A 13284-nucleotide genomic window follows, 5' to 3' on the forward strand; every position below is an offset into this window, starting at 1 on the left:
TTATAAATTTGACTCAGTTCTGTATATATTTTAGAAATGAGTCCTTTGTCAAAAACACTACCTGTAAAAATTGTTTCCCAATTTACTACATTTCTTTTGATCTTGGTTACAAAGGTTTACTTGTGGAAAAGCTTTTTAATTTAATGTAATCAAAATTATCCAGTTTGTTTTTAATGATGTTGCCATCTCTTCCTTGGTCATAAACTGCTCCCCTTTCTATAGATCTGACAGGTAAACTATTCCTTGATCTCCTAATTTGCTTCTGATATTGTCTTTTATGTCGAAATCCTGCTCCCATTTTGATCTTATCTTGGTATAGGGTGTGAGATGTTGGTCTAATCCAAGTTTCTGCCATACAATCTTCCAATTTTCTCAACAGTTTTTATTGAGTTCCTATCCCAGAAACTGGACTCTTTGGGTTTATCAGACAATAGATTACTATAATCATTTCCTGCTGTCTCTTTTGCACCTAATCTATTCTACTGATCCACCACTCTTTCTTAGCCAGGACCAGACAGTTTTGATGACTGATACTTTATAATATAATTTTAGATCTGATAAGGCTAAGCCACTTTCTTTGGCACTCTTTATTAGATCCTTTGATATTCTTGAGTTTTTTGTTTCTCCATATGAATTTAGTTACAATTTTTCTAGCTCATTAAAGTAATTTTTTTGAAGTTTGGTTGGTATGGCACAAAATAAGTAATGTAATTTAAGTAGAATTGTTATTTATATTATATTAGCCAGTCTATTCATGAGCAGTTGATATTTGCCCTCTTATTTAAATCTGATTTTATTTGTGTGAAAAGTGTTTTATAGTTGTTTTCATAGAGTTTCTGAGTCTGCCTTGGCAGGTAGACTTCCAAGTATTTTATGTTGTCTGAAGTTATTTTAATTGGGATTTCTCTTTCTATCTCTTGCTCCTGTATCTTGCTAGTAATATATAGAAATGCTGAGGATTTATGCGGGGTTATTTTATATCCTGCAACTTTGCTAAAGTTGCTAATTGGGTTTTTTTTCATTTTTTTTTTAGGTTCTTACAAGGCAAATGGGGTTAAGTGGCATGCCCAAGGCCACACAGCTAGGTAATTATTAAGTATCTGAGACCGGATTTGAACTCAGGTACTCCTGACTCCAGGGCCAGTGCTCTATCCACTGCACCACCTAGCCGCCCCTCCATTGCGCCACCTAGGTGCCCCTAAAGTTACTAATTGTCTCTAGTAGTTTTTAAGATGATTTTTTAGCGTTCTCCTAGGTATACCATCATGTCATCTGCAAAGAGTGAGAGTTTTGTTTCTTCCAATTCTAATTCCTCCAATTTCCTTTTCTTCTCTTATTGCTGAAGATAACATTTCTAATACAATATGAATTGTAGTGGTAATAACAGGCATCCTTGTTTCACCCTTGATCTTATTGGGAATGCCTCTAGCTTATCCCCATTGCATATAATGCTTGTTGATGGTTTCAGATAAATATTGCTTATCATTCTAAGGAACAAAATATTTATTCCTATGCTCTCTAGTATTTTTTTTTTTTTTTTTTTTTAGTTTTTGCAAGGCAAATGGGGTTAAGTGGCTTGCCCAAAGCCAGACAGCTAGGCAATTATTAAGTGTCTGAGACTGGATTTGAACCCAGGTATTCCTGACTCCAGGGCCGGTGCTTTATCCACTGTGCCACCTAGCCGCCCCTCTCTAGTATTTTTATTAGGAATGGGTGCTGTATTTTGTCAAAGGCTTTTTCAGCATCTATTGAGATAATATGATTTCTGTTAGGATTCTTATTGATATAGTCAATTATCCTGACAGTTTTCCTAATATTGAACTAATCCTGCATTCCTGGGATAAATCCTGCTTCATCATAGTGTAGTATCCTAGTGATAACTTGTTGTAATTGCTTTGCTATGATTTTATTTAAGATTTTTGCCTCTATATTCATTAGGGAAATCGATCTATAATTTTCTTTCTCTGTTTTGACTCTTCCTGGCTTAGGTATTAGCACCATAAGGGTGTTGTAGAAGGAGTTAAGCAGTTTCACCTTCATCTATTTTTCCAAAGAGTTTATATAGAATTGGAACCAATTGTTCCTTAAATGTTTGATAGAATTCACTTGTGAATCCATCAGGCCCTGGAGAATTTTTTTTTAGAGAGTTCATTGATGGCTTGTTGAATTTCTTTTTCTGAAATAGAGTTATTTAGGTATTTAATTTCCTCTTCATTTTACCTGGGCAACTTATATTTTTGTAAATATTCATCCACTTCACTAGGTTATCAAATTTATTGGCATATAGTTGGCAAAAATAGTCCTGTATTATTACTTTAATTTCCTCTTTATTGATGGTGAGTTAACCTTTTTCATTTATGATACTAGTAATTTGGTTTTCTTTCTTTTTTTTAATCAAGTTAACCAAAGGTTTATCTATTTTATTGGTTTTTTTCATAAAACTAACTTAATTTTATTTATTGGTTCAATAATTTTCATACTTTGGATTTTATTAATTTCTCCTTCAATTTTTAGAATTTCTAATTTGGTATTTAATGGGGGGGGTTAATTTGTTCTTTCTCTAATTTTTTTAGTTGCATGCTTAATTCATTGATTTCTTCTTCTCTTATGTGAATGCTAATATAATATATCCCCTAATAACTGCTTTGACTGTATTCCATAAGTTTTGGTATGTTCTCTCATTTTTGTCATTGTCTAGGATGAAATCATTAATTCTATATATAATTTGTTGTTTGATCCACTCATTCTTTAAAATGAGGTTATTTATTTTCCAAATAGTTTTAGGTCTATCTCACCAGGGCCCATTATTGCACATGATTTTTATTGCATTATGGTCTGAGAAGGATGTATTCATTATTTCTGCCTTTCTGCATTTGATTATGAAGTTTTTAATGCCCTAGTACATGGTTAAATTTTATGTAAGTGCCACATACTTCAGGAAAAAAGGTATATTCCTTTCTATCCCCATTAAATTTTCTCCAAAGGTTTTCTAATATTCTATTTATCTCCTTAACTTCCTTCTCCTTTACTTTATGATTAGATGTATCTAATTCTGAGAGAGGGAGATTGAGGTCTCCCACCTGTAGAGTTTTTCTCTCTATGTCATCCTGTAACTCATTCGGCTTCTCTTCTAAGAATTTGGATGCTATGTCATTTGTTGCATACATATTTACATATTTAGTATTGAAATTGCTTCATTGTCTATGGTAACTTTTATAGTTTCCTTACTTATCTCTCTCTCATCTTTTTTTTTTTTCAGTTTTTGCAAGACAATGGGGTTAAGTGGCTTGCCCAAGGCCACACAGCTAGGTAATTATTAAGTATCTGAGGCCTGATTTGAACTCAGGTACTCCTGACTCCAGGGCTGGTGCTCTATTCATAGCTCCACCTAGCCACCCCTCTTATTTCTTTTAATGAGATCTTTTTTTGTAGTTGCTTTGTCTGAGATAAGGATTGCTACCCCTACCTTTTTTCACTTCAACTGAAGCATAATATATTCTGCTCCAACCTTTAAACTTTACTCTGTTTGTGTTTCTCTGCTTCAAATGAGTTTCTTGTAAGCAACATATTGTAGAATTCTGGCTTTTAATCTGCCCTGCTATCCACTTATGTTTTATGGGAGAGTCATCTCATTCACATTCAAAGTTATAATTATTAACTCTTTACTGCCCTCCATGCCATCTTCCTTCTATTTGTTCTTTTCCCTTTTTCACCCTATCCATATTCCCCAGCATTTTACTTCTGAATACTACCTCCTACAGTGTGTTTGCCCCCTTATATCCACCCCTCCCCTTTCTTTCTCCTTTTCCTTTGCCCCTTCTTTCTTCCCTTCCTTCCCTCCCCCTTTCTCCTCTTAATACTTGAAAGGTAGATAAGTTTCTAAACTTAACTGAGTGTGTGTATATTAATCCTTCTTTGAACCATATCTGATGAGAGTAAGATTTAGGTGGTTCTCACCTCCTCCCTTCTTCCCTTCTATTACAATACGTCATTTGTACTTGTTCATGTGATGTAATTTATTCCATTCACTCTCCTCCATCCTCCCATCTCTTTACTATCCCCCTTTTAAAGGAGATATTATTTTTAAATCATTCTGTCAAAGTCACAAACAAGTCAGGAGTGTCCATTACTTCTGGATAAGTATATTATCTCTAATAGAGTTACAATTCTCTAGAGTTGCATGAATCTTTCTCCCAGGTGGGGATATAGCCAGTTTCATCTTATTGAATAACAGGTTTTTTTTTCTTTTCCCTCTTTTACATTTTCATATATCTCTTGAGTCTCCTGTTTGAAGTCCAAATTTTATATTTAACTCTTGTCTTTTCATCAGGAAAAAGTTAGAAGTCTCTGATTTCATTAAATTTCATTTAATTTCATCAAATTTTCCTTTGGAACAGAAGGCTCAGTTTTGCCAAACAGTCAATTCTTGGGTGCATTCCTAGTTCCCTTGCTCTTCAGAATATTGCATTCCAGGCCATTTGATCCCTTAATGTTAATGCAGCCAGGTCCTGTGGAATCCTTACTATGGTTCTTTGGTATTTAAATTGTTTCTTTCTGCATGCTTGCAGGATTTTCTCATTTATTGGCCACACCATTCTTTGGTGTTTTCATTTTGGGATCCCTTTCAAGAGGGGATCGATGTATTCCTTCAGTAACTATTTGGCCCTCTGGTTCCATAATATCAGGGCAATTCTCCTTCACTATATCCTAAAGTATGGAATCTAGGCTTTTTTTCTCCTCAATGTTTTCAAGAAGCCTAGTGATTCTTTTTTTTAAATTTATTTTTATTAAAGATATTATTTGAGTTTTACAATCCCCCCCCCCAATCTTACTTCCCTCCCTGCCACCCCCCATGGAAAGCAATCTGTCAGTCTTTACTTTGTTTCCAAGTTGTACATTGATCCAAATTGAGTGTGATGAGAGAGAAATCATATCCTTAAGGAAGACAAGAAGTTTTAAGAGGTAACAAGATCGGACAATAAGATATCTGTTTTTTTCTAAATTAAAGGGAATAGTCCTTGAACTCCACAGCTCTTTATCTAGATTCAGATGGCACCCTCCTTTTCAGACAGCCCAAAATTGTTCCTGATTGTTGCACTGATGGAATGAGCGAGTCCTTCAAGGTCGATCATCACTCCCATGTTGCTGTTAGGGTGTACAGTGTTTTTCTGGTGCTGCTCATCTCACTCAGCATCAGTTCATGCAAATCCCTCTAGGCCTCCCTGAAATCCCATCCCTCCTGGTTTCTAAGAGAACAACAGTGTTCCATGATATACATATACCACAGTTTGCTAAGCCATTCCCCAATTGAAGGACATTTACTTGATTTCCAATTCTTTGCCACCACAAACAGAGCTGCTATAAATATTTTTGCACAAGTGATGTTTTACCCTTTTTCATCATCTCTTCAGGGTATAGACCCAGTAGGTGGTATTGCTGGATCAAAGGGTATGCACATTTTTGTTGCCCTTTGGGCGTAGTTCCAAATTGTTCTTCAGAAAGGTTGGATGAATTTACAACTCCACAAACAATGTAATAGTGTCCCAGATTTCCCACAACCCTTCCAACAATGATCATTATCCTTTCTGGTCATATTGGCCAATCTGAGAGGTGTGAGGTGGTACCTCAGAGAAGCTTTAATTTGCATTTCTCTAATAATTAATGATTTAGAGCAACTTTTCATATAAGCCCAGTGATTCTTAAGCTGTCTCTCCTGGATCTATTCTCCAGGTCAGTTGTTTTGCCAATGAGTTATTTTACATTTTTATTCTATTTGATTTTGTTTAACAGATTCTTTTTGTCTCATGAAGTCATTAGTTTCCACAGATTCCAATCATTTTTGGGGGGGGAGGATTTTCTTCATTTACCTTTTGCAACTCCTTTTCCAATTGGCCAATTCTATTTTTGAAGGAGTTTTCCATTTGTTCAATTGTGGTTTTGAGAGAATTATTTTCTTTTTGCACTTGTCCAATTGTATTTTCATTTTCTTGTTGCAAGATGATAATTTTCTCTTGCCTTTCTTTCCCCAATTTTTCCAACTGATTTTTAAACTCCTTCCTGATCTCTTCTAAGAAATCTTTATGGACTAGGGACCAATTCATATTCTCCTCTGAAGTTCTAATTCTCTCTGAGTTTGGGATCTTCATTTTCAAGGTAACTTTCAATGGCCCCCCTCCCTTGATGGCTTTTCTTCATTTTCCTAGGATCTTGTGTTGGGAATGGAGCTGGTTCGCAGACCTTTGCATTGAGTTCCCTAGAGGCTTTGCTCACAGGGCTTAGGAACTTCAAGTGGACTGGCCAGTAGGGTATGCTAGATGCTTTCTCTGGAGTGTCTGTGACCTTGATTAGTGGCCCATTCACTAAACCTGGGTGGGTGGTGGGGCACAACAGAGTCTGAATTATCCTTGAACGATGTGAGCTGGGCCCTTGGTCTATACAGCTAATCACTAATCCTCAGTCAGCACTGGAGGTGATCTGCCATCCATACCTGAGCCTGGGGTGGTGGTGGAGGGGTTATTACTGTGTTTGTTCTGGAAAGAGTCACTTCCTCCTACAGGAGTGGGGGGGAGGAGACTCAATTGAAAACACCAGGGCTGGAGGCTGTGGTCTTCCAGACTAGCCAAGCTGACAGGTCAGTGTCTAGACACCAGCTGGAGCTCTCCCATTCCATACAGCAAACATTTCCACTGCTGTTCTTGAGTTGGTTCCCAGGACTCACTCCACCACCCCTGTGCTGGCTCTCTGTCCTCTGCCCCTGGCTTGCCCACACTCCCCTGAGACAGGGAGATGCTTTTCTCTGGGTTTTGTGGATCCATATTCTATTAAAAGGCTTGATTCATGTTGGTTCTGAGGGAAAGCCCGGAGAGCTTAAGACAATGCCTGACTTCTCTGTGCCATCTTGGCCAGAAGTCCTATTTTGCCCTTTCTTATGATCTCTTTGGGATATAGACCTAGTAGTGATATCACTGGATTGAAGGGTATGCACAGTTTTACTGCCCTTTAGACATAGTTTCATTGCTCTACAGAAAGTTAGGTCAGTTCACAATTCCACCAACAATGCATTAGTGTCCCAGTCTTCCCACATCCCCTCCAAAATTTATCAATTTCCTTTTCTGTCATATAAGTAAACCTATATTTTAGGGGAGAAGATGTCTAAAGGTTCCAAGATATAATAAGTAGGGTTCAAGGATCTAATGTTTTCCTGGGGAAGTAGGCCTTGTAGGATGGAAAACTGTAAATATATTAATAGTGATGATTCTACAGAAAAGGTAAAAGGGGAACTGGTTAAAGAGTCTGATATGGATGCCAAGGGAACTAATCAATGAATTCAGATTTTTAAATGGCAATGTATAGCTTAGTTATGTAATCCCTGATATTGAGGAGATTAAAACTAGTAGACTGTTTGAGCTCATATGTTGCAATGCACTAAACTGATTAGTATTTGCATGAAATCTGGCACCAATATGATGCTTGCCTCAGAGGTATAAAGAGAGAGATATGCTAAGCTCCTAAGGAGCAGTGATCCAGCTCAAGTCATAAATTGAGCAGGTCAAGGGTCCTATTCCGTCATTAGTAGGATCTCACTCTTGAGTGATCATTGTACTTCCAGATAGGGAGATTCAATCTCAAAAACAAAATAAAAATAAAAAGAAATGCATGAAGAGGAAAGTATGAGCAAATAACAAATAATATATACAAAAAGACTACCATAGTCCTGCCATCAGGACAACTGACATAGTGGATATAGCACTGACCTTGGAGTAAGGAGGACAGGAGTTAGAATTTGGCCTCAGACACCAGACACTAGCTGTGTGACTTTGGGCAAGTCACTTAAACCTGATTGCCTTGCATGGTCATCTTCCCAATGTCATAGTCTTCTTTGAGAATGAAGGACATGGGGCGGCTAGGTGGTACAGTGGATAGAGCACCAGTCCTGGAGTCAGGAGTACCCGAGTTCAAATTTGGCCTCAGAGACTTAATAATTACCTAGCTGTGCGACCTTGGGCAAGTCACTTAACCCCATTACCTTGCTAGAGAGAGAGAGAGAGAGAGAATGAAGGACAAACATCAGCATAGTCTTGAAAAAAGTCAGAATGGACCAAATGGACTTGATGAACTTAGAAAAATATAGATAGACTTGCATAAAATATTGAAGAGCAAAATGAGCAGAACCAAGAGAATGTGGTATTCCGTAACAACAATATTACTTTCAGAACAGTTTTGAGGAAGTCATTTTGACTATTAGAAACACTAACTACAAAGAACATATGAAGGAAGATGTAATCTGTATCTTGAGAAAAAACTGATAGAAGTATGTTTTGTATACACACACACACACACACACATACATTTGTGTCTAATGGTAGCCATCTGTAGAGAGGAGGAAAAAAAAAGAAAGTTACATGATAACTTTATTATATATTTTAAAAGAATAGCAATTTGTCCATAATAGATTTGCAGTTTCATGTATAATCATCTCTTTTTCTATTTTACTATGTTGTTTTATTTCCTAAATACAGAATAAAATAAAAATTTAAAAATAAAGAATTTCTTAGACTAGCTCACTTATGTAAGTTTTGTCTTGTTTGAATGTTTCATAGAGAAATTTTTTTTTAAATCAAGGCATCTTATTTCTTATTTCTTTTTTTAAAAAAGATTTTATTTATTTTGAGTTTTATAATTTTTCCCTCAATCTTACTTCCTTTTCCCCACCCCCCAGAAGGCAATTTGCTTATCTTTGCATTGTTTCCATGATATATATATATACATATATATATATATATATATATATATATATCTGTATTGACCCAAATTGAATGTGATGAGAGAGAAATCATATCCTTAAGGGAGAAACATAAAGTATAAGAGATAGCAAGATCAGACAATAAGATGTCAGTTTTTTTCCTAGATCAAAGATAACAGTCCTTGGTCTTTGTTCAAACTCCATAGTTCTTTTTCTGGATACAGAAGGTATTTTCCATCGCAGACTCCAAATTGTCCCTGATTGCACTGATGGAATGAGCAAGTCCATCAAGGTTGATCATCACCCCCATGTTGCTGTTAGGGTGTACAGTGTTCTTCTGGTTCTGCTCATCTTGCTCAGCATCAGTTCATGCAAATCCCTCCAGGCTTTCCTGAATTCCCATCCTTCTGGTTTCTAACAGAACAGTGTTCCATGACACATATACACCACAGTTTGTTAAGCCATTCCCTAATTGAAGGACATTTGCTTGATTTCCAATTCTTTGCTACCACAAACAGGGCTGCTATGAATATTTTTGTAAAAGTAATGTTTTTATCCTTTTTCATGATCTCTTAAGAGTATAGACCCAGTAGTGGTATTGTTGGATCAAAGGGTTTGCACATTTTTGTTGCCCTTTGGCCGTAGTTCCAGACTGCTCACTAGAAAGGTTGGATAAATTCACAGCTCTACCAACAATGTGTTAGTGTCCCAGATTTCCTACAACTCTTCCAACAATGATCATTGTCCTAGGCATCTTATTTGTGGAAAATTGTCACCCATTGTTGGTAGATATGGGTATGGAACATTACATACATGATTAGGCTTGGTTGATATGTTGATTAATTTTTTCCAAATGATTTTTTTCTCTTTCTTATTATTTGTTTTAATAGTCACCTTTCTGGGGCGGCTAGGTGGCGCAGTGGATAGAGCATCGGCCCTGGAGTCAGGAGTTCAAATCCAGCCTCAAACACTTAATAATTACCTAGCTCCGTGGCCTTGGGCAAAGCCACTTAACCCCAATTGCCTTGAAAAAGCCTTAAAAAAAAAAGAATAGTTCTCTTTCTGATTAGGGAAAGGGGAAAGCTATATTTAGAAATGAAAGCAATATATAAAAATAAAAGATGTCAACAAAAGGTTTTTAAAATTTAAGTACTTTGCTATACTTAAAACCTAGGGTGCATGTCTAGAATCACAAAGTCTAAGATGCACTTATCCCTTCCACATGGAAGGGATTAGGGGTATGGTGCATCCGTGATCTGAAAAAGCTGTGTAAAACTTTTTGACCCTCTCTTTGTACAAGAGAAGAAGTTCTAATTATATTAAAAGCTAAAATATATTGGTATTATACAATACCATTCAGATATTTTATACATTTTTGAATTTCTAAATTTTTTCTGTTATTTGCTGACCTCCACATGTTGACTATGGTTACTGCAAAATTCCCCAAAATTGTCCTTTAATTTCTTATGCCAACCCTTGATAAATTGAAACCTCAATGGGGAAAGCTGCAATATGGAAGTGATGACTGTAGTCACTTCTTTCCACAATTCCCATTTCAATCCAGAATTGCAGCTTCCCTGGTTGTTTTCATCATTTTTTGAAAAATGAAATTTTCATTAAGATAATTTGAGGAGAAACGAAGTAAGGAGAGACCTGGACAAAAGTACCTTAGGAAAAATTGTGTTGGAAAACACTTTTACTTGGAAGGAGAAGAGAAAGCTTCATGGGGAAAGTGGCACCAGATATGAGCCTTGAAGGAGGAGAAGGATTCTGAAAACTGGAGAGGAAGAGGAAGTATTTTTCAGGAGTGAGAATAGGCTGTACGTATGCAGGCGGAGCAGATATCCTATTGAGTTAGAAGAATATTTGGTAGCACAGTTGACAATAATACAGTAAACTGGAAAGGTAAATTGGAGTCAGATTGCAAAGTTTTTTAAATATCTGGGGAAGTTTGTACCCTTATCAATAAGGAACCTCTGAATGATGTATGAGCACGGGGAGTGGCACAGTGATTCCATGCCTATGAATATTATTTTGTCAGCCTAGGAAGAATGAGTTTGAAAATGGAGGTATGGAGACCATTTAGTAAGCTAATATATCCAGGTGAGAGTTGTTGAGGACCTGGACTAGAGTGGCAACTATATGATTTGAAAGCACAGGACAGATAGATGCAAGATAATTTTTGGTGGTGGCATTAGCAAAACTTGATAACTAATTGGAACTGAGAAATGAGAGAAAGGGTAAACTGAAATGTATTTCAGTGATGAAGAATTATGAAAGTGTAACCAAAAAAAGGTAGTTGGGATGAGGGAGAAGGGAGACTGATGAGTTCATTTTTGGACATGTTGAATTTAAGGTGCTGTTGTAATACCTATGTGGTGATTTCTATCCTGCAGTTGGTAGTAGAGATCAGAGGAGAAATTTGGGCTGAACAGATATATAGATTTGGGCATCATATCTATTCTTGTGTCAAATGAATCCATTGGAAGCAATGATATCACCAGGGTCAAGAGTTTAGAGAAAGGAGAGGCTCTAATACACAGTCCTGGAGAACATTTACCTGGAAGGAAGATAGTAAATCAATGAAAGAGATCCAGAGATAGCAGTCACAGAAACAAAGGGAAGACTGAATGTCCATGAGCAGTGGGTGGTGGGTAGTGCCACAATTACTCAAAGGTGTTAGAGAATGAAGGACTAAGGAAGGATTTTACTTAGCATCTCGGAAGTCACCGATGACCTTTGAGAGAGTAGTTTTAGAGGAATGTTGAATCACCAAGATCAAGGAACATAAATTTAGTCAGAAGGGACCTCCCAGATTATCCAGTCTAAGTCTCATTTTATAGATGAGGAAATTATGAACAGGACCTTGTTTAAGGTCATATAGTTAATAAAAGACAGAGATAGAAGTTAATCCAGGCCTTTTGATTCTGTAACATGTGTTTTGAGGTGTTAATCCCAATCCCTACTCACAATGATGAATTAGGTCCCCCAGATGATAACATCCTATCAAGACTCTTGAGATAGCCAAGGATCATCTTTTCTGTAATTCTATCAGTTTGAGTCACCATTCTGTTATGTTATCCCCAATGTTAACCCCAGAAGATTAGTACCCCAGTTTCATTTAGCCAATTAGCACCAGTAAACTTTTAGAAAAGGAGAAAGTAGAGTAGAAGTAGAGGTGAATTGTAGATATGGCCAGAGATAAGAATTAGAAGAATGTCAACAGAAGGATGATGGGGTGGGGGTGGGGGGCCAAGGGATTCAAAGTGAGATAAATTCAGGTCATTTTCACGACCAATTGAGTTTGAAGAGTTTAAAAAAATGAAGAAGAGCCTTGATTAATTATTCCTACCCATTCCAGTTCCTTCAGTGGTTGGCATTTGTATGCCTCTCCAAAGGAGTGATTAGGTAATAATCTAGTGTCCACACTAGGAAAGGAAAAAAGGAAGCCTGCACACAAGACTTAATAGAGTCAAGAGATTTATTAAAGATTATTCTTTATAGTTAACTTTGCAGTTAACAAATCTGCAACCAGATGAAGGCTGTGGTATGGCAGTTCCCTATTTTGGGGTGCTGTACCAGTTTCACAGCTTTTCCATGTGCATAGAAAAAAAATAGTACTCTCCCTGATATTTCTGGAAAGATTCATTCTCAGCACCGGCCCTGGAGTCAGGAGTACCTGGGTTCAATCCGATCTCAGACACCTAGCCGTGTGGCCTTGGGCAAGCCATTTAACCCCATTGCATTGAAAAATCTAAAAGAAAGAAAAAAAGAAAAACAAAGATTCATTCTCTTAGTAGTTGGCTAGTATTCTACAAGTTTACATTATTTCTTGTCTTTACCAAAAAGGTCTCTCCCCCTTTCCCCAATACAAACTTCATAGGTGTTTTCATCAAGCCTCGGAGAGCTCCATGGCCCCATAGATAAGAGCCTGCATTTCTTCTTAACAGGTAAATCAGGGAACTTTACAATACCATACACTCATGCTCCTCAACCAGTTACAGAGCTCAGAAATCCTAGAGCAAAGATGGAGAAGTGAAGGAAGTAGATACACCTTGTTCCTCATTCACAATCACCATCCTGCAATCCCTGAAAAAGAGGAATAATCTCTAATCCATAGCAAAGATAGGTAGTTCAGTGGATGAGAGTCCTGGAAACCTAACCCAAAACCTAAGATTCAAATCCAGACTCAGCTACTTATGAGCTGTGTGATCTTGGACAAGTCACTTTAGTCTCTGTTTGCCTCTGTTTTCTCACCTGTAAAATGGGGATAATAATCAGCACTTACTTCCCAGGAATGGTCACACTGGTTGCCCACCTGATCTGTCTGTGACAGAAGCCTGTGTGACGCACTGTCTGCATTCATCAGCAGCTACCTGAGTAGGTGGGGAGGAAGGAGCTGCCCATCCCGGAGTATCAGTCTCTGAAGAGCAGCTATGAGACAATTCTGTAACATAACTTGGTGGCCCAAAGGAGGGAGCACTACGCCTGGAGATTGGAGTTCAAACTTGGCTTCAGATGCATCCTCTCCTTGTGACTCT

This window comes from Macrotis lagotis, chromosome 4, assembly GCF_037893015.1.
Source record: "Macrotis lagotis isolate mMagLag1 chromosome 4, bilby.v1.9.chrom.fasta, whole genome shotgun sequence".
Classification (NCBI taxonomy): Eukaryota; Metazoa; Chordata; class Mammalia; order Peramelemorphia; family Peramelidae; genus Macrotis; species Macrotis lagotis.